Here is a 22,298-nt window from a genome sequence, read left to right as displayed (position 1 = left end):
AGAAATCAGTTGGTCTGGTCCTTAGGTTGTAGTCTCGAGTATGAGATGTTTTCGTTATTACCTTATCCCTTTTTCAAAATTACAAATGTGTTATTACCTACAACTTTGTTTTCGGGTACCCCTTCGTAGTAAGCTGGTTAACTCGTGTAGTTTGTGTGCGCATAGTCCCGTGTTCAAATCCAATTTCTACTGTATGAAGGGAGGTACGGTGGCACAGTGGTAGAAAGCTTACCTCTGGTACGTGGGGTCCCGGTTCGATCGCGGGGCAAGTAATTTTGTGATGTACAACATCGTATCCATGGGTTTTCTCGTAGTACTCCCATTTCCTCTAACATCAGCATTCCATCAATTCTTTCATCATCATTCACTTGCCTTAATTAACCGCCTCCTTTAGCCTGACAGACATAATCGTGGGACGTTAAACTCTAAGTTTCATTTCATTTCATTTCTAGTGTATGAATGCCATTCCTGGGGCCCCGGGCATACCAAACTAGACTTCGTTCCCCGTATTTATATTAAAATTCTTATTGATCTCTTATAGACGATATGTGACAACGAAATGTATACCTTAAGCGGTTCTCCAAAGTTATACAGAAATCGGCGCCACTGCCTAGGATACAAATCCGGTTATTAATTCAGATCCTACTTTAAACACCAGACCTCGTATCATACGTCCTCGAATTTGAAATGAGACGTTCAACTTCAGTCACCTAATTTATATTTTGAGCGGGAGAGAAATCTTCGTAGCCATTTCGATAAACCCACAGTGACAGTTTTTTTGCTGTGAAGTTTGTATTATTATTATTATTATTATTATTATTATTATTTATTATTATTATTATTATTATTATTATTATTATTATTATTATTATTATTATTATTATTATTATTATTATTATTAAGGGTAACGAACAACATTGATGATCACCCTCCCTACACTAACGATGGGTATTCTAGATCATAAGGCGAAGAGGTAATAGTCTTAATTTCAGCGTTTTAATGACATCCGGAACTTGACAAATGAAATGACGTTTATAATTTTACGTCCTGTGATTATGTCCTTTAGGTTGAAAGAGGTAGATAATTAAGGAAAGTGAATTATTATAAAATAATTATTGGGATCAGAATGTATGAGAAAATGGTAGAACCCAGAATAAACCCGTGAACACGATTTTGTCTACCACAAATTTCCGTCGCCGGGAATCGAATCAGGGATCCTTCGCACTAGATATGAAAACTCTAGCAGTAAGCAACCGTGACCCCCTACATCCGGAATATTTTTGTAAATGTATTTCTTTTTATATCTTAGAAACATGTATATACATCTGATCGGTAAACGATCTCAAATGTTCATTTAGTATTTGCTGTCATGTGAAATGAGATTTTCAATGATAGAAACGTTCAAATCCTTTAAATACAAAATGTTAGCTTCTGGTTCCATGCATACAGTTTCAACATCTTCTATATGTTTAACTGATTACTCATTTTAAGTTCATAATTTAGCCTCGAACCTACGTGACTCATACATCCATTGGAAATTGAACAGCGAACCAGACGTGCAGAAAATATGCATGCTAACTACTTGGTTAGTCGGTCTACGAAGACCATGTTTAGCTAATGCCCAGGTAAATCGTCACCGAGCTATAATTAATTCATCGAAAATTTGTATATTTTCAGCAGCGAAGCTACAAGAGAGTTTTAACGTGAAATCGAAGTAAACAGCACTTGCATCGGGGATAGAACGAGGGTATTCTCAATCTTAGGCGACAATGTTCACTATTTAAGCATAAATGTATCCACCAGAACATAAATGACCAGCTTATCGCTAAAATAATACACTTATTACTGTATTTTTGTTAATAATGTGCTAATAATAGTGATAATAAAAATTACATGTTGTAAATGGTGGCCTGGTTCTTTAATTCAACTCTCTTGAAGGTGAGGTAGTGTGTTGGAGAACTAGCTGCCCATACTGGGAAGGTTGACCTTCCATGGTGACCTATGCGATCGCCAGCTGATCCGAATTAAAGTCTAGATTTTGAGTTATGCTCTGCCGACTGGTTGCTAGCGTGTGTGTCTTAAGGATCTTCACTACAGCGAAATTAAACTACCGCTAATTGTAGAGTTTTTCTGTAATATCTTCAAAACATATCAAAATATTCGAAAAGCAAAAACGTAGTGAACTAGACAATACGATTTTGCATATGATACTGTTATCACAACTCATCTATTTGCTTTCGATTTGCAACTGTATATAGATTTAGCATTTTTTGCGGATTCTGTAAATAGCGGCCTACCAAAAGCAGATAGGTAAATTGTGGTAAAGGTATCACATGCAAAATCGTATTGTCTAGTTCACTATGTTTTTCCTTTTCGAATATTTTGATATGTTTTGAAGATATTACAGAAAAACTCTAAAATTAGCGATAGTTTAATTTCGCTGTAGTGAAGACCCTTAAGTGCACGTGGTCCTGAATTTTCTATTCCTGGCAGGAGAGCAATAACATATTTGTTACCGCCAAGTTTTCGGCTTGTATGCAAATTCCCTGCATGTTAGCGATACATCTTAGCGTCTAGGAGACACGGTGGTTCAGTGGTAGAGACATTACCTCTGGGTGTGCGGCTCCCTGGTTCTATCCCCGGGCAAATAAGTTTGTGATGGACAACATTGTGTCCGTGGGTTTTCTCAGTGTACACCCGTTTCCTCCCCCATTATCATTCCACCAATTCTTTCATCATCATTCATTTGCCTTAATCATCGTATCCCTTAGCCTGAAAGAAATAATCGTGGGACGTTAAGCCGAAGAATTTTATTTGATCTCTTAGCGTAAAGTAGAAGCAAAAAATGAAATGAAATCTTTGAGTTTTACGTCCCACGGTTATGCCGGTTAGGCTAAAGGAGACGGTGATGATGAATAATGAATGAAATGGTGGAATGAAGACAGTGGGAGGAAACGGGAGAACCCCGAGGAAACCCACGCACGCGGTGTTTGTCCATCACAAAGTTCACTTGGCAGGGCCTGGGATCGAACCCGGGACCCCAAGCACCAGAGGTGAACGCTCTACCACTGAGCCACCGCGGCCCCCCGTAAGGTAGAAGCCAAGACAGCTAGTGACAAAGATGGATTGTTAGAAATTAGACTGAGGCATTTTGCGTTTGTAATAAAGGTCGATAATATCGAAATAATTTCGCCTGCTTGTTTATGCAACCCGTAGCTCGTAAATGTTTTGAAGTTCGTGTTTTAGCTTTGCTCACAGATAGGGATGGGCATGAGTCGAGCTTACTCGACTTGTTCAAACTCGACTCGACTCGAAACTCGACCTCAAAGCAGTGACTCGGCTCGGAACTCGACTCGAGAAAATTACCTTGGACTCGACTCGAATTTCGAGTCGAGTTTGAACAATGACCCGCTCTTTTAGCTCGTTTAAACTCGTTTTGAAATCATTGCCTGATTAGGCTGGAAAGCGAAAGCTATGAGAAATGTAAGCAGTAATGTGGAATATCTTTAGTGTTGCTTACGAGGTGAGACACTGCTCGCATCTCGACTCGTCTCGATTAACAAGACGACAATGGATTTTTATAACGAGACAGCCTCAAATGTTGTGAGCACTAACATAAGTTTTGAACATGTGTGGCCGTCGCCCTCTAACTTTTAACGAATTTTGATTCGAGCCCGGATACTTACTCCTCCGGAACTCAAACCCAAAACCTCGTGAACGATGTCCTTGCCTCCTAGACTTCACGAGTACCGAGGTCAGCAGTCAACTAGTTTTTAGTATTCAGATACAAACCACCTATCTTTCATGTTTATACACTTTGTTATAATAATAATAATAATAATAATAATAATAATAATAATAATAATAATAATAATCTTGTAGTAGTAGTAGTATCATTGATAATAAATATATTGTCTATGTAGGATACTTGAAGAAAGTACTTGAAACTACACACAGCATTTGGCTCGACTCGACTCGAAACGCAAGTCAAATTTGAGTCAAGTTGTAGGAAATTTTTCGAGCCGAGTTCTCGAGTCGAGCTCAAAGATGTCTGTTTCGAGTCGAGTCGAGTTGAGTTGAGTTGATTTTGGGTTTATCGTCCCTTTCAGCAGCGAGGCTATATGATACGGGACCCACTGATTAACGTGGAATCCGAACCACATGAGCTCCCGGCGGGAATCGAACCCGGGTCTCCCACGCCTCGAGTCGAGTCGAGTTTCAATGAAAACTCGCTCGTGCCCATCCCTACTCACAGACTGATACGATTTTGCTATGTATGTTAAATAAGGATAGAACATAATATAGTGGTTCTGATTCGACCTTAAAGAGCCAGACGTAGTAAAACTAATACAACATTTACCATTTTTCTTTTGTTTGTTTTTCATAAGTGAAAGAAGATAATGAAATGCAGCTTACCACGATCATAGATAATGTTATTCTACAACAGAAAATAGGAACCTGAAGAAGTTTCAGTGTTGCCATCCATAGAAATTAGAGTGTTGCCAGAATAACAATTTCCCCAAAATCTAAGTTAAGGCAGCGACTAGAGGAACGAACTTAACTGCATTTGATTACGCATCACGCTGTTTAGGTATCCTGTGAACTATTTTTTAAATAACATTATTATTTAATTTTAATAAATGTATGTTAAAACTATTTTGTTTATTACAAACTAAATGCAACTATTATTTGAAAAGTGGTTCACAGGATGCCAAAACAGCGTGATGCGTAATCAAATGTAGTTGAGTTTGTTTCTGTAGTCGCTGCCGTAACTTAGATTTTTGGGGAAATGCTATTCTGGCAAGACTAATTTCTATGGATGGCAACACTGATGATTCTTCAGATTCATATTTGCTGTTGTATAAGAACATTATCTATGATTGTAGTAAGTTGCATTTCATTCTCTCCTTTCAGTTATGAAAAACAAGCAAAAGAAATGTGGTAAATTGTGTATTATTTTTAGCATGTCAGCACTTAAACTGTAGGTCAACGTCTGCTACAGCCTCGGTGCTGGAAAGGGATGTTAAACTTCAACAAACAAATAAACAAACAAACCACATCGCAGTACGCAATCCACGCCTCTTTGTTTATAAGGAAGCGAAACAAAGACAAAAAACTCAAAAATAACATGACGATGACGATAAATGAATATTGTTTTGCACATTAAACAAACAAGTTTTTTTTTTTTTTTTTTTTAAACTTTGCATCGATTTACAGGAATACATTTCATGCAGTACAGGTCTTTCGAACAGATATTTCAAGAGAAGTATGATTTATGATATGTCGAAATCTACTAGCATTGTTCTTTATTGTAAGGGAAGAAGAATTGAATGTTGTTTTTCTTTATATCGTCTCCTTCTTTCCCCTGGGATTTCCTAATATGTGAAGAATATTTCAGGAAATACTTGATTAGCATTCAGTAATAGTACCAAAAACCACAGGATGCGTGAATGTCATGCATATTTATGATATATTAAGACGGTAAATCAATTTTTTTTGGTTGAGATTCTTTCTTTTTTTTTAAGTTGAATGTCCCTTTTGATCATGGAAGATGATTTGGAATTTAAGCGTCCCTTTCAGAAGCAAGGCTATACGAAACGTGGACATACAGCTTAACGTGGAATTCGAACCACACGAGCTCCAGCCGCGAATCGAACCTGGCTCCCCTACACCAAAGACGCTTACGCTAACCGCTTAGCCACAAGGGCAAACTCCACGCTCCATTAAATTTAACGTGGAATCGAAAGTGCTTGTGTTCCTCAAAGACTATGCATATAGAAAATGCGTTCTATCTATATACGAATCCCATAAACAAATTGTATCGTTTATTTAGCCTGTTTCTCTTACAGAGATTATTACGAATTTTAAATGAGGTTGGAAGTCCTCTCTGCTAGTCTACTGGTTACTGCACGCACATTTGGTGCGCATAGTCTCGGATTCGAGGTATTAAAGTACAGAATATCTCAAATTAATGTGTACACTCTTTGAAACAGAATATCTCTCTAATTCAAGCAGATAGATATACAACATTTGTGGTGTTGTGTACGTTCTGAACGTAAATATTCAAAATAGCCACCTTCCACCACAATAAATCGTTGACAATGACGTGGAACAGAACAGCATACCAGTTGCCTAGTGGTATGGCATTGTAGTTCTTTTCAATTTGCTTTTTCAGATCTTCCAGTTTTGTAGTTTTTTTTGTTTTTTTTTTGTGTGAATTGTGTTATACAAAGAAAGAAATGTATGGGGTTAAATCAGGAGATCAAGTTGAGTACTCTGCATCACTTCCTCTTCGTCATATCCTTGTTGAGAAATGTGCGACTGATATGTGAGAATATCCTTCGCATCGAGATCAAAGTGGGGCGGCGTCCCACCCTGTTGAAGGTAGTTCCCATTTCATTAAAACAACATTTACATTCTTGCGATATACCATTGTTAAACAATATCTCAAAACTTGTAGGTCCTATACATATCTGATTTGATTAGTAACATATCCTATCTTAACGAGTGTATACATTAATTTGAGACATACTATATAGGAAGTGTGGTGTTGCTTCCCTTTCAAAATCAACTGGGGGCACGGCGGCTCAGTGGTACATCGTTCACCTCTGGTGTTGGGGTTCGTGGTTCGTATCCAGCTCGCGCCGAGTGGGCTTTGTGGTGGACAAGTTCGTGGTTTCCTCGGGGTTCTCCCGTTTCCTCCCACTTTATTCATTTGACCATTACATTAATTTCTTATCATCACCGTCTCCTTTAGCCTAACTGGCATAATCGTGGGACGTAAAACTGAAAGGTTTCATTTCATTTCCCTTTTTAAAATCACTCGAAATCACTCGAATGCATTGGGTTATCAGGTACTGGCTCTGTTTACTTTTTTTCCTTTTGTTTATTTGTTTGTTTTACCGAGCGACCGTGGACAGACAGCGTAACGACTTCACAAACATGAGGTCATGGATTGGGATCCATTGGCTGGCCGTTCTAATCGAGAGCTTTCATCAGTTCCTTCCTGAATTCCACTGCAATTGCTTACGTTGTCCTTAAATATACGCCTTTACATGATTTCTAAAAAGAATCACTCGAGGTCCCACATTCCGTATGTAAAGCGCCAAAATCATCACCGCTTCTATTTAAAAATTATAAAATAAGCACCCAATAAGTGAGAGAAACGGCGAAGTAGTGTGAGTGGAAAAATTAATTGACAATACAAATGTCTTATTTGTGTTGTATAAGCATGGGATTGAACTGCACATGTTTTCGTGTAGCTTTGAACTTTTGTATTGTGCATTATTATTTTTTGGTTTCCTTTCTTATCCAAAGGAAGTCGGTTTATTCAGTTATCGTCCCATACAAATGGAGATACTGATAAAGTAGCATCACATACTGTAGCTCGAATGTTTTTTGCTAGCAGAAGAGATACAATATGTTATTCACTCTCACAATATTTGACATATTTTCAATTTACGAATTTCCTACTTTGTTCTGATCTTGATGTTTTGTACAGTCAGCGACAAAAGTTCTTCCCGTTTGATAAAAATTAGTTTTTTCTCTAAATAACTTCAGAATGAAAGAACAATTTGAGTACAGTTTTTAGTTAATTAAAAGGAATGTAATTTTCTGTACCTTCCAGCCCCCCCCCCCCCCGTTATTCCCAAAATAGATTTTACCAAACGGAAGCAACTTTTGTCACTGGCTGTACTGTGTACAAGCGCACATGCACATCATATGATGACTGTAAGATATTCGCTAAAAGCTTCAGTTATTCACTGACAGCTGTGATGCCAATATATCCTTAAATTTGAGTCCAGCGTAAAAAGGAAAATTAAAAAAAATGACAAATTCTAAATTTAAAACACACATTGTTTTACATAGGTGTGTCTATCCCCTCCCGAGGGCTTGGGCACAACCCACAAAATTTACCATATATATATGTGTGTGTGTGTGTGTGTGTGTGTGTGTCCAAATAATCTCATGGAAACAAACTGCAACCTAAAATTTGCCTGTAGCCATCCATGATTTTACATCAACTGTAGGGCAATCAATAAGTTTTTACCTTCGCTTAGAGGAAGTGGATCTAGAAGTTTGAAACTTGTGCATGCCATTTTTTTTTTAAACATAGTCACCATGCAAAGTAATACACACTCTTAAACTTACTTTGAACTTACACAGCCATTCTTTGTACAAAGTGTCACATTGGCTGAAGAAAGTCCTAGATAAGTGAAAATAACCTCAGCACCCGAAGAAAAAAAAACACCTTTCGTTGAGTGACTACTTCAGTTTTGGATACAAGGAGTCTGATGACTTAAAGTCAGGGAAATATGGCAGATGGGGAAGTAACTGGTATCCGTGCTTCATTGATTCCTGGACTTTGTAGGTATGAGTATTTCCAACTAACAGGCGGACACCATTGCTGAGTATTCCACGGCGCTCTACCTTCAGAGTGTCTCGAAGTTTCTGCAGCAGACCCCTATAATATGTCCTTCTGACACTATAACTGTACGTTAGGTAAGGAGTGTCTATTACACTCAGAAAGTGAGCACACGATTTTGCTGGAAGAAAGCTGCGCACGGACCGTTTTGGATAGGGGAAGTGGGAATGTCTCCATTGTTGATTTATAGCTTTGGGTCATGGTGATGTGATGATCCTAAAAATCGTTCTAATTTCGGATTCAGAATCAACTCATTGTTGTTTATGAAAAGAGGAGCACAGTTCGATACTATCAGTCATTCCAGACGCTATACCTTTAAATTTCTTGTATCTACAAACATGAAAATTTCAAATTAATATGTTAATACAGGGTACATCAGCTACGTTAGTTTCATATATGCATCGCAACACTTTCCATTATTATTATTATTATTATTATTATTATTATTATTATTATTATTATTATTATTATTATTATTATTATTATTATTATTATTAAGTATTCCACCTGCTCGCAGGTCCTGGAACTAATGACTTGTTTTCCTTAGGTTAGGGCCTGGGAATGTTTTCTCCATGTTTCTCGATCTTCAGCTTCCTCTTTTAACTTCTAATATGTTCTTCTATTTTTCAAATCATCGATCAATTGTATTCTTCTCCCTTCTCTCTATGGCAGTATGAAGAAGACACTTTCGTTGCAAGATGTGTCAAATCCAATTGGCCTTCCGAGCTCCTCCGTGGCTAAGCGGTTAGCGTACGCGCGTTTGGCGCGGGAGACCCGGGTTTGGATTAGACGTTAATCAGTAGGTCCACGTCTCATATAGCCTCGCTGCTGAACGGGACGTAAAACTCAAAATCAATCAATTAATCAACCAATTGGCCTTCCCACGAAGGATGGTGGCTACAAGTGTCCTCTTTTCTCCTACCCTCTTTTAAACTTCTTTATTTGTTGCTTTATCCGTCCATTTCATCTTCCTCCAATACCACATTTCAAAGCTTCCTAAATATTTTTTTCTGTAACTTCCTTAATATTCAAGTCTCTGCACCACACAATCCAATACTTCATATATTTCTATACCAGTTGACCAGCTTCTTTCTTAGTCCAATATTAAGACTGCTAGTTCAGACTGAACTTTCCTTATTATAATGCTTTCTGGCTATATCAATTCTTAACTTAATCTCTTTGTTGCAGTACACGTCTTTCGTCAATATAATCGTACTTCCCAAATATTTGAAGTGATCGAAGTGTTCGAATTCACTTTGTTCTACTCTGGCCCGTAACGGTGTTTTCATGGGATATTCTCATGTATTTCGATTGTTTTTTTTTTACATTAATTTATATTCCATATATAATATAAAACATTATTTATGGTCACTTCGCTGCATCATAATTAGAAGGAACCTAAGTAATCCATTTTTTTTTTAAACAAAAACTTGTGCATTGCAATCAAAAAGAAAACATTTAATCTAATCAAGAGACTTCTATAGCCTCCTATTCAAAGGATCTGGTAATTTAAGCGCCGAAAAATAGGAAGCAGTGAACTTAAAACTTTTTTTTTTTTTGAAATCTTTTATTTTACAGAAAATAGAGTTTTATGGATAAGTCGGGGCTCTCAAATTATACAACCGTGGTTGTCCATCTACAGTTTGGCAATTCACATGTATATCACAGCTATGATTTCTTTTTAAAATATAATGCAATAATAACTTAAGAATAATTTAGAATATTACGAGTAATTAATTGAATGTTCCTAATAATTAATTGAAAATATCAGGATTTCCTCAGTAGGAAACACATTGCACTTCCGGGAAATTCCTATAATTGTATTCTTTCCCCCGGATATACTGTATCTGGCCATAAGAAACATTCCTGTTAAAACTAAGGCTGGTACTTGAGGTATTAGAAGCATCGCGTTGAAAGCTTCATTCTGTTTAAAGCTTCGCATGACTGTTCACAAAGTCGATTATGGCAGACAAAATACATTTCCTACTGTTCATCTACTTACACCATCAATAGCATTATTTGGCTCATGTTTATTAGTACTAAAGGTACACGTCTCACATGACCAGACATATATTTGTAGTAAACTGTCGTCGTGAAGAAGTTAACAAGAATATTTTTTTTTTTATAAAATAAAAGTTGGTGGTCACTAGTCAGTAGGAGAGGTAGTCGATTTAAAGAGGGTCCTTTTATGTTACTCTTATAAATTTTCGATTCCAATCTAGAAAAATTTGGCCTGATAAGGAGTGATAGTTTGGAGAAGATTCACTATAGTTAAATATATTGACTAGCCTTCGTCTAGTGGAGACTCTTCCCCCAGACCCCCGCGTTTGGTCGGCCTACGGCCTCACACCTCTTCAAGCCACAATTTTAGGGAATTTCAAGTTTCTTTTCCTATTTCTAAAATATAAGATTTTGTATACCAAGAAATCACCCATTTAAATAACAAGGGGATTTCTTCATCCCCCTTTAGATCCCTTAGAAACTAAAAATATTCACTTTTGGCAATGTTCCTGTAGGTTAGTACCGGAAGGCTACAATCATACCAAATTTCATCGTTCTGATCCTGCCGTAAGTGCCTAAACATTTTGGTGTGTAGAAGGTATCCCATTTAAATAACATGGGAACATTTTTTCACTTCCCTACAAATCCACTCGAAACATTTGGAAATTTTTATTTCTGATGATTTACTTAGGTAACGACACGAAAGCGTAGAAGCACACCGAATTTCAAATACCTAAAATATGAGATTATAGATCCAAGAAAGGTCCATTTAAATAACATGGGGAATTTATTCATCCCCCCTTTAGACCCCCTAAAAATTAAAAATTTTCACTTTTGTCAATTTTCCTGTCGGTCAGTCCCGAGGAGCTACATTCATGTCAAATTTAATAATTTTTTCCTGTCGGTCAGTCCTGAGAAGCTACATTCATGTCAAATATAATCATTGTAGACCTACAGGAAATGCTCAATAATTTTGGAGTGTAAAAGATGTCCCATAAAAATAACTTGGGGAAGATTTTTCAGGTCCCCATAAAACAACTCTCAAGTTGGAATTTTTTTATTTTTGGTGATTTTTTTTTAAATAGTCCTATGGAAAACGTACAGTAAGGGACACTTCTGGATGGTACACTTGGGTACGAGCATACAGAATTTATTCCAAGTACATAAGACATGAGATTACAGGTAAAAGAAAAGTCAATTTAAATGACATTGGAAATTTCTTCATCCCCCTTTAAATCCCCTAAAGATTAAAAAATATTCAGTTTTGGCAATTTTCCTGTGGCTTAGTCCCGGAAAGCTACAATTCTGCCAAATTCCAACTTTCCACATCAACCGGAAGTACCTGTTATTTTATGTCAGTCAGTTCATCTAGTTTTGTATAACCAGGACAGGATATATATTCATTGATTGGGAATTAATGGAACGTCTGCAGTTATTTATTTAATTAAGCGAGTGAGGTCGTTATTGTTACGAACGAGCGTAGAATTACTTACGGCAGCGGAAGGACAAATTCCATCTTTTGTTATTGTTATAATATCATATTCCAAGACCGGATATATTATTGTTATATATGCTAGTTTCATGAAAACAATAAGCGGATAGAGTTTTATCTTTTAGTACAAGAAAGCCATCATTTTGATTTCATACAAGTAACCTTCACACATGACATATGTTTTGACCTTCGTAGTCATACTTGGTTTCCTTAAAATGAGAACAAATAGGAAGATGTATTATGTATTATATATATACGTTTGCACGTTTATGAAGACGAACGCAACTCACTATGCTTCCTGTGACTTACCCAATGTTGTCATAGGAAAGACTTTGACCGTGGAGAAAGCCTGACATTGATGGTAGTCATACGAATAACATGATACAAGGCTTCGTGCTTAAAAATATTATCCTAAATTTTATCCTAGCACATAATAATTTCTTTCTTCCTTGAAGACAGTCGTTAATTTCCTCGTCGCGACAGTCTAATCATGTACGATCTTAGTCTTGTTTAAAAAAAAAAAAAAAAAAAAAAAACGCCCCACACCTTTCTCAAAAACTGTATTCTTACGCAGGACCGGCTCTAGGCAATTTGCCGCTCCGTGGAATGACGTCACTTGCCGCCCCCTTTTCTCAAAAAGTAATAAATCTTAAAAGCCAAGACTTTTAAGTGTGCTACTCCATCATGAACAACGAAGAGGATGGAAAATGCACTCGCACTCAGAAATGCATGAACATTACAAATACAATCTCATTGTCTGTTTTTTTTCTTTAAATAATAATCTATTATGTTAGTGAAAGATAAAGCAAACACACTTGTACAGGAAACATGGTAATCCTCTTTATAGCGAGTTACAATCTCAATATATGTTTGCAATTCCAGTGCAACTAGCTCTATTATATTTATTTCTTGATTTTCCTTCTACATCTGTTATTTTTTTTTTTAAAAAAAGCTTGCTTCCATTTTCAATGATAAGGAACTGTTTGTGACAAAGACAAGACTAGTTTTCATATCAAAACTGTGATAACTAGATGGAACAGGTGTTTGTTACTGTTCGAGAATGGAGTCCTTATATTTTACTACAATCAAGCAATTCCTGCTGGGATTTGTTTGACTATTTCATGAACTAAGAAGCTCCCATGCTGTATGGTCTTCAGTTTAAATCTTACACTCAAACGCAAAAAACAGGGTTCATCCATGACCAGTGGCGTGTTCCTGTGTTGTACTCTCTTGAAGGCGAGATAGTGTGGTGGGTAATCGCCTATGCGGTAAGGGTTGATCGTGTATGTTGATCTGGGCACCCACCAATGACAATGGTTTGGAGGCCTGGTCCCATGGTCTGTAGTCTACATTAACCCCTCGAAAAATGAAATCATTGAGTTTTACGTTCCATGGTTATGTCGGTTAGGCTAAAGGAGGCGGTGATGATGAGTAATGAATGAAATGGTCGAATGAATAAAGTGGGACGAAACGGGAGAACCCCGAGAAAACCCATGCACACAGTGTTTGTCCACCACAAGGTTCACTTGGCGGGGGCAGGGATCGAACCCGGAACCACAAGCACGAGAGATGAACGCTCTACCACAGAGCTACCACGGCACCATTAGCCCCTCGGGGCAGGAGTTAAATACCCATCAGTCGCTGCGAGAGGCGGTAATTTTAAATCACCAAGACAGCAATTTTTGTATAATTTCACAAAATTGAACATAATTTCATGTAATAAGAAGGCAAACCAATAGTTGGCAGCACATTCAGTCTACTCTTGAGTGACATGAGTTTTCTTTTATGTGGGATAACAAATGGCAGACTATGCATCATTTCGTCACTAGTACACGAGACGTATACGTGTACGTCAAACTGCCTATAGAAGCACTATAAAGGTCCGTACACGTATACGTCAAATGGGATTGAGCGGTTAATATGTTCCCGTCCTTCATAAACTCGGTATTGCACATTAACGTAACAGACAAGAGCTTCAAAGGTTAAGAATCTACCCATCTCAAACAGACGTTTGCAAGAGCAACTTACTTATTTACTAATAATATGTTCCTAAGTGTCAGAAAATATAAGAAAAACTGTCAGTTTCTTAATGGCAAAAAATAAGACATTTTAGCGCCATGAAAATATTTTTCTCGATTTTCAAGGAAACAAAACTTGCGAATTTAACCTTGAGCTTGTCATTTTGTTTAACTTGATATGAACTGTTGATTTAAATATATTTTATCTTTAGACTATATTGAAGGTAAAAAAAAAAAAAAAAAAAAAATCAAAACTTAAGAGTTTATTGTATTTTTGGGATATATCTCATTAAATATGAAAGCATGTTGTCTTTCAGTTTTACGCCTCACGGTTATGAAAGCATGTTGTCTTGCTAGTGATATCTTGAAGAGCTTCAGAATAGGAGGACTTTAGTAATTATCTGTTTCATCCTAATAGATGGCATGGTTAAAAAATTGAGTATACAAAAAACAAAAGTTTCTTCTCGATTTTCTCAAAAACTACGCATCAGTTTTTACAGTCACCCAATGCCATTTTGTTCAGCTCAATGAGACGAGACGTGTTTCATCTTTATGAAAGCAAGGATAGGTGAAAGAAGCCATTAGAAGGAAGAAAAAGTCTGGTTTGTGGGTCCTTGAATAACGAAAATTAAATCTTTAAGTTTTACGTCCCATGCTTTGTATGGAGTATTGTGCTGTATGGGACAGAAACATAGACACAACACAAAAGTGATAAGAAATGACTGGAAACTTTTGAAATGTAGGTGTGGAGAAGAATGGAGAAAATTAACTGGGTCTAACGGAAGGATAATGAGAGGGTGTTAGAAATGGTAGGGGAGATAAGAACAATTTTAGATATTATTAAAAAGAGAAAGAGAAACTTGTTGGCACATTGGCTAAGAAGGGACTGTATCATGAGGGACGTGCCATAAGGTATGCTGGCAGGAAAGGGAGGGAGGGGGCGAAGAAGGTTACAATTGCTGGACAATATAAAAAAGGAAAATCGTATGTGAAGACGAGTGAGTTAGCTGAACACCGTAGAGCATAGAAGCTTCTCAGTTGCGCCAAATGAGCTGCCACTAATGGCAGAATACCTATGATGATGACGTTTATCTTTGGAAATTTTATTCGTTAAACGCTATGATATTGTAAAATTTATTTGTAATAAAAAATTATCTCGAGTCAAGTGATTGCTATAATTACCACTGCTAGAGGATGAGACACTACAAGTTGAAAACATACAACCCGTTAAAGATAATAGTAGCATAGTTATAATAATTGCTACAACTACTTCCAGGAAAATCTAACTTTAGTGTTTATTTCCCGTTTTTTTTTTTTTTTTTTTTTTGTGCATGTGCGTGAAAGATGTTACCTAATAGCTAACACTGTTCTATTTGTGGAAAATAATTGGAAGAGACATGACTTAGTTGCATTATATGAGAAAGTTTGTCAAAGCAATATTTGAGAAAAACGGAAAAAGCAGAAATCCATTTTCATTTTCTTTTATCTCCGCCATGATTGAAAGGAATAATTTTTCGTTGGAGGCACTGGCACTGAGTTTTTCAAATTCTACTGGGACACTTACGTTAACATTGTGACCGGTTTATCTGTGTATTTATGTATGTATGTATGTGTGTGATTGCGCGCGTATATACGTCTATTTTCATATATATAGTGTGGAGTGTTGTGCTGTATGGGGCGGAAACGTGGACATTGCGTAAGGGTGACGAAAATCGACTGGAAGCCTTCGAAATGTGGGTGTGGAGAAGAATGGAAAGAGTTAGTTGGGTCGAGCGGAAAACGAATGGGAGAGTGTTAGAAATGGTGGGTGAGAAAAGAACACTTTTAGATATTATTAGGAAGAGGAAGAGAAACTGGTTGGGACATTGCCTAAGAAGAGATTATATCATGAGGGACGTCCTAGAGGGTATGGTGGCGGGAAAGAGAGGGAGGGGGCGAAAGAGACTACAATTAATGGATGATATAAAACAGAAAGATCATACGCGAAGACGAAAAGGTTAGCGGAGGACCGTGGAGCATGGAAGCTTCTCAGCTGCGGCAAGTGACCTGCCAATAAAGGCAGAATACCTATGATGATGATGATGATATATGCGTGTGTGTGTGTGTGTGTGTGTTTATATATGTGCCTATATATATGTATGTACGTACGCCTATATATAGGTAATATAGGTAATATAAGAGGCTATTAAAGCCTGAGTGCTATATGGCTAATAATTTATATATAGCCTATGTAGTATAATTGAAATGGTCGCAAACAGGAAAAATATAAATTTTTCACCCGTGCTTATTATAACTGTTTTCTCTCATCTGGGGAGCACGGGTACTCAGTGGTGCCTGGTTCAATACCTGGTAAAGTTAGTTTATGGTGGACAACATCATGTCCATGGGCTTTCTTGGGTTACTCCAATTTATTCCCACATTTTCATTCTACCAATTCACTTGCCTTAAGAAATCACTTCTAGGAGTTTCATACGAAATGAAATGAAATCTTTAATTTTAACGTCCCACGGTTATGCCGGTTAGGCGAAAGGAGACGGTGATGTTGAGAGATGAGTGAAATAGTGGAATGAAGTAAGTGGGAGAAAACGGGAGAACCCCGAGAAAACCCACGAGCACAGTGTTTGTCCACCACAAAGTCCACACGGCGCGATCTGGTATCGAACCAGGGACCCAAGCACCGGAGGTGAACGCTCTACCACTGAGCCACTACCCCCTTTCTAGGACTTTCTAGTCATACTATATATATATATCAGTATGTGTATATGTGTAGAAAAGCATGGGAATACAGTATGTTTACAAATTCAGTGACCAAACTCCAGGAAATGATTCCTAATTTAATATAAAAGAAAGAAGATCTAATAACATGAGTTGAAAAAGTATATGTATTCTTGTTTGCAGTCACTCCAGTTTGCGACTATTTCAATTATTGTGCATTTTACGATCAACTTTGATTGACAGGTGTGTAACATTTGTAATCAGTAATAAAATGTTGCAGTTTGCGACCAAACTGTGAGTGATTCTTTGAATGAAACTTTTCGCAATCACTGAACTGGTTGCCAGGTTCAATTATATTTAATTGTTAATGCAAATAACTTAACCATTGTACTAAACATGGATCAACATAAAACTTCTCATCGTGTTTCAAAAAATTGTATTAAGCATAATAAATAACAACAATAGTAATAATAATTAGATAGCGACCTAAATCTACCAGATTAGAAACTTCCGAATTGGTACAGAAAAATGCAAATTTAAATGAGAACTTCGCATTTAGAATTCCGTTTTCCATTTTGACCTCTATTCCTCTTACGAGGAAAACCGATTCAAGTGTGACACGAAATTGTGGGAGCTCCTCCGTGGCTAAGCGGTTAGCGTACGCGCCTTTGGAGTGGGAGGCCCGGGTTCGATTCCCGGCGGGAGCTCATGTGGTTCGGATTCCACGTTAATCAGTAGGTCCACGTCTCATATAGCCTCGCTGCTGAACGGGACGTAAAACTCAAAATCAACTCAACTCAACGAAATTGTGGACGAGTTTATGCGCAAACGAAGTGTTTTTGTGTACAATTAAACCCATTAGAGGAGAAAACCCTTTGGTCTCAACCGTTCCGAAGATATACAGGAATAAGGGGAAGTCTGGTGCTCCGATATTTTGTGAATTTTTGAATATGTAACGGTAGTACAAGTAAAAGATACTTTTAAAAATGAAGAATTCCTTCATACACGGTACTTTACTAATGCGTCGCCTTAGACATGAGGGTTACAAAACCGAAGAATCCTTAAAAATTATAAGGGAAGAATGTTTTGGAGGGAGAAGGCGAAAATAACGGAGTTCCATTGTTTCTTGAAATAGGCGTGTAAGATGTCGATGCATAGGTTTTTTGGTACGCTGAATCGAATAAAAGCATCATCAGGTGAAATAGGATGAATTTTTTTTTTAAATGTTGGCCGTCCGAACTTTCTAAATATTTATAATTTCTACTACTACTTACCTATCGGAGTGAAAATTGGCTCAAAAGTGCGTTTTACTAATAATAGTCGATGGTGAAAAGCGGAACGACCCATCGAAAAAAAAATTGAAAATGACAGCTGTTTAAACTTACCAAATACTCGTAATTTCCGCAATTAACAACCGATACGAATTAAAGTTGGAACAAAAATGTGTGTTTGCAATACCTTTGGTGATTAAGAATAAGGTTTCAAACTGGCGGCCGTTTGTAATTAAAAAGATCTACTTGTCTCTTGCAGCCTTGTGTCAAAATGTGAAACAGGATTTGTAATTTTCCATGTTTCTGGCGATGCTGATTTAAATGAAAGCATTGATCATCACCAATATGAACGGTAATATAGTAGTTAGTTATGTTGTGACAATTACTAACTGCTATTCAGATGAGCGCAATTAGTGGTTCCTTTCTTAACGTCAATGAAGTGTGCTTTTCGAAAGTCCGTGATGTCGTTAAATGCCAGAGTGGAGAATGTGTGGACGAATAGTGTCTCTTATGTGCTTATTGCCGTAAAGCATTGTGTGTCGGACAGTTCTTGAACAGAGAACGCTTCCATTGATCTATTCTTTACAACTTCGTATCGTTTCACAATGTGTGTTCTTACGTACGACGGTATGAGGAACTATTTTACTTTGTGTGACATCCATGTTGTTTGCATGCAACAACTTTATGTGATATACAGTATATCAGGCGTACATGTTTTCGTTTTCAAAGTAGAAGATGCTATTTTTGTCTATTGATTCATACTTTGAGTTTTAATATGTGTCACACAACTACACAATGTACTACTTACGTTTGCAGCAATATGTGGTTATGTTTCATATTATATGATTTGTTTTTCTATTGCGGTTTTGCACAGAATATGATCTTGTCCTTTTTGTTTACATAAAAACGTCTCTGTTCCTTTGGTAATATAATTAATACATTTTCGTAGCACCTTTTCTAATTTTCTACGAACTAAAGACATGATATATTAGCAAGTAATTTTGTTCTTCGTGTCAATGGCATTTCCTATTCCTCATAGGCTCTTCTTTTTTCGGCCCCAGACAAGAGCTACGCCACTCACCTCAACATTCAACACCACTTTTATTAGCTCTGGTGCATCTTTCTTAACGTTTAAATGCAATTTTCAAACATATTCATTCGCAACATAGCCAAAAATCCACAAAATATCAGAGCACCAGCTTTTCCTTTACCTCTCTATATTTCCGGAAAGGTTGAGATGGATGGTTTTTCCCTCTAACGGGTTTAATTGTTCACAAAACCACTTCGATTGCGCGTAAACTCGTCCACAATTTCGTGTCACACTTAAATCGGTTTCCTTGTTAGTATCTCTTCGTCTCGACAGCAATAAATGCAGTAGAAACCTCATAAAGATTTCTTTAGTGAAGTGGATATGAATTTTTTTTTAATTATTATTCTTGTACTTCCCTTAACGATGAGTTTTTAAAGGTAGCAGTAATATCTCTGCAGACAGTTTTGTGAGGGCAATGCCCGCATGGAGACAAAATCCTTGGGAGAGCATGTCCTTTAGCACCCACATAATCGGCCCGAATAATAGGAGGAGCACAGGCACGAATGTGATTTTTTCCAATATGGAAAAAAATGAGTCCAATATGGACGGAAAATTATTTGAAAACTAAATGACAAACAGCTCTGTTTAAGGAACGATCATCTATCTATCAGCACAATAATCTGGGAAGAACCCTTTTAATATTACTTACATTAAAAAATTAAATCAGAATTCTTTTGGCCATCATGGAAACATGCTACTGTAACTCCATCCCTTGTGATTGCATGAATTCAACATTCAAATCCAATCAGGCGCGCACCTAGAAATTTTTGATTGGAGAGGTCCAGACTTTAGGGGGGTCCAATACTAAAAGCCACTAGTCTATGGAAGTATTGAACAGGTATTATTCAGCACCCGATAAGACGATAAGTAATTGTAAAATTCTTCCATATATATTTAAAAAAAAAAACAGTTGAGAATGCTCCAAGAGCATTGCCAGAATGAACTTAAAAAGAATGGAGAGATGCACAGAGAAAAACCCGTTCTCCGGACAGCAGTATATTGTAAAAATATACAGTATCCTCTTGCTTACTATAGAAATCAGCACGGAGCATATGTTATCCGTATGCTACATAGACACTGCCCTTAGATGTTACATCATGCCGTTGCAGGATGTTTGACATCTAACAGTTTCCTGCATATCACATGCATATACTTATGTTACCTTCGTCAGCTATATGTTATATACGTCCATTTGTATGTGAGATCCTGACCGCCTACATTGCTTCATACGGAAAGTACATATAGATGGAACACTTATACACAAAGTATTATAAAATGCGTTTTCAATTATACGTCTGCTGTACGTTAAGTGCAAAAACTACAGGAATTACGCATGTAACCTATCTTTTTAAGTTACGCCACCTACAATTTCTTTCTCAGTGTGGATCGGGAAGGATAACTGTCATTGTTCCTACATGTAAGTCTTTTTCAGTGTTATCAGCTCATGTACCTTCAAGCATTTATTATTTGACTGTTTCGTTTTTCAAAAATTTTTAACCTACAACACGATCTTTAAGTCTATTTCCTCTGACAAGTGCAGACAGCAAACTTGGGTTATCAACTTTTTATTTTTTATCAAGTACTTATTTAGTTTAATCGCTGTTTTACTCTAGTCAACATTTATGTAAAACACAAAGTTAATTAATTATTTAAAGCCAAGATAAGTGAACTGCGAGTTGTCTCGAAGCGAAACACACATGAAAATTTTGTCATTGTAGGTAATGTCGGTGCCAGACTTGGAGGACATATTGAGACATGGTACGTGTTCATCTTTTGGTAGTAATAAAATTAGGCGTGTGTGTCTGTCTACCATTATATATATATATATATATATATATATATATATATATTTACAAAGAAAGGGCCATCACATTTTGTACACACTTGTAGACCTTTACAAGTACTAATTGCATACGAATCCATTTTTGCCATTGTGTGGGAAATTTTCCGGAGATGATAAAGTATGTGAAAATGTTTTCTAATTTTTCGTAGGACACCTTACATGTATGTAGTTATGCGGGCTACATAATAGCTAAAAATATACATCCGGGCAATTGAGTCAAGACAATTCTTCTTCCTCTCCTTTTATCCAGGTTGTGAATTAAGAAGCAGAAACGAACGGTGCTTGTAGCTAATATTTACGTAATTATTTTATATGATTACCACAAACTAGATGGAATAACACAGTAGTGAAAAAAATGGTACGTAAATGATACTAGACACATCGATAGCAAATTATAAACATCTACTAAAATAACGAAGTATTCTTCGTAACTATAGATTCAAAGGTCATTTTGAAACTAAGCATATTCAAGGTTAGTGCTTTAAAACTCAGATAATTTTACCTAGGTATATTCGAATATTTGAACTTTGAATAAAGTTACGAGTAATATTTCTAAATGACTTTAGACAACTTTCTCAGATTAGTTTGTTATTGTAAATTGAGATAGCTTCAGAAGATATTGTAAAGTGAGAGGAAGCAAGACCTCTGAGGTCCACGCAAGTCCTGTTTGCATACAACGAACTAAACAGTGAGAGAAATTATTCTGACACTGGCAGATTTCATACCATGTTCTGCAGGGTTTGATTGAGCGACATTTAAGCCTCTTTATCACGGATATCTAATCGATTTTGTTATTATTCCTTTATCTATGATTCCACTTACTAATCATGGCAATATTAGATTCCAACTGTGTTTACATGAGTACATCGTGTTTATTTAGCAACTACCCTCTCCTTCCTTCAATCTACGGAGTTTGAAAGTAATTGATACTTTTCATTGTCTTTTAGATTAGTAAATTTCACAGAGATTTCAGTTTCAAAGAAATAGCTCCCACATTACATAAACATCATTTTTTAAAATCCAGTTTGGTTGTTCTTTTCTGCAATAATCGTTGCACGACTTCTGGAGGTTTCGTCAAACAGCATTGACATATTTTGCGCTTCCTTATCGCTTTTAAAACAAGAATTTATATGACAAGATGAGATTAAATTAATTTATGTCTATTTTCTGTAATGGAGGGGTTGTAGGATTAAAAGAATCATAAATTTAGTTCTATAAATTCTGTGATTATTGCTACATGGAACATAATCCACCATAACCAAAATGTCCAGTTTTATTTGAACTATGAAACACTATATTATTGATACAATATTTGCTTCACGATACCACTACAACTATTTAATTATCACTTTGCATTACTTTCTTGAAACAGCAAAGTCATTCGAACTCGAAATTGCAGTCATTTTCTTGAAACTACGAAGATCTTTTCAGTTGAACATTCCA

The 22,298-nt window shown here is 36.7% G+C and overlaps 1 protein-coding gene across 1 annotated transcript in view; it reads left to right on the top strand.

The window, feature by feature from the left end:
* The window catches only part of LOC145687903 (patched domain-containing protein 3-like), a 222,586-nt gene that overhangs the window by 648 nt on the left and 199,640 nt on the right, over positions 1–22,298 (top strand). The window lies entirely within an intron of this gene.

Source organism: Thermobia domestica, chromosome 6, assembly GCF_964235325.1.
Source record: "Thermobia domestica chromosome 6, izTheDome1.hap1.1, whole genome shotgun sequence".
NCBI classification, from domain to species: Eukaryota; Metazoa; Arthropoda; class Insecta; order Zygentoma; family Lepismatidae; genus Thermobia; species Thermobia domestica.
The sequence above is the reverse complement of the archived record's forward strand: the minus strand, read 5'-3'. Positions and strand labels throughout refer to the sequence as shown.